The following is a 1,460-nucleotide window of genomic DNA, read 5'->3' as shown; positions in this document are numbered from 1 at the left end:
TAGATTTCCACACGGTCCATAAATAAATTAGTACAAACATTAATGTTTGATAAATAATGCTTGAATCTGGCTGTTTATTTTGGATACTATTAAATTACAGATAAGATAATGTTATATTGTCTTTTATAATTGTTAGATGGGATTTTATATTTGAATAAACTCATTCTTAGTGTTGTGTTTGTAGATGATGCCACTAAAAAAGAAAATAGACATAAGGAGCTATTTAAACAATATAGGATAATGATGAAAGGTTCTGTTACGTTAAATCCTTTACTATTAAAAACACACTTTTATAACAGAAACATTATATGATTGTAGGAAACAGATATAATGCTGCAGGGCAGCCTCAGGGTGAAGCAGCTGCCCCTTAGTGCTGTATTATGGAAGAAACGTGTTTGGAAAGTTACCATAAAATTAGGGCTGCAACTAATAATTATTCTGCAAATTGATTAATCTGTCGATTATTTTTTTGACGAATCGATGTATAATTAGATATTTTACGAGAAGATTTTTTAAGAAATGAAACCAGGAGAAACAGAAATGTTTTCCTCTTGAGGAGTTCTGGATGGAGAATATTGACAGTCAAAAACTTTTTTTTTTTACCTTAAATGCAAAATGTTTACATATTTTTTTCACAATCTTGATATAATTCCTGCTCTAAATGGGTCGCTCTGTTAGCTAAAGTTACATTTTATTGACCTTATACTCCAGTAAACAATCAATTACTAAATTAGTTAACGATTATTTAAATAATCGATTAATATGATTAATTGTTTCAGCCCAAGATAAAATACACTAAATGTGCTGCACAGTGTAATTGCAGCCCAGATGTACAACTTGTATAGTGAAGTTAATATTTCAAAATGCTCAGTGTCAGTTCCTTTTATAGTTCCAGTGCTCATGGAAATACAATACATTTATTTGCCGTCCCTTGAATGTATTATTTTTCTTGATAAAGAGAGAGCATATTACATAAAAATATAAGAGTGGGTTTTACCTCTACACAATTCTATATCTTCAAAAGAAAACAGAGGATAAATCCACATATAACAGAAATATTTAGACTATATTGGGTTAAATAGACGCTGCAGTTTCCTGTCATTTGACCATCCAGTGACTGGAGGTTTTCCCCCAATACAATTAAAACAGCAGAAGCTTTTACCGACTGGATGGGGAGCAGAGCTGAACATCAGCTTTAAAATCTGGTCACAGATTCTTAATCTGGTTTAGATCTTAACTCTAATCCTAAAACAAAGACTTTAATCCAAACCTTTTCACTGGAAGTAAGTTAGTAAGTCAAGTTTATTTCTATAGCATCTTTCACTGGCAAGAGAACAATACAAGATGCTTCACAAAGAAAATACTAAAACACAAGATGGATTCTATTCAGTTTATTTCTATAGCATCTTTCACTGGCAAGAGAACAATACAAGAAAATACTAAAACACAAGATGGATTCT

Source organism: Cyprinodon variegatus, unplaced genomic scaffold (assembly GCF_000732505.1).
Source record: "Cyprinodon variegatus isolate N-32 unplaced genomic scaffold, C_variegatus-1.0 Scaffold902, whole genome shotgun sequence".
Classification (NCBI taxonomy): domain Eukaryota; kingdom Metazoa; phylum Chordata; class Actinopteri; order Cyprinodontiformes; family Cyprinodontidae; genus Cyprinodon; species Cyprinodon variegatus.
This window is presented reverse-complemented; position numbering follows the sequence as displayed.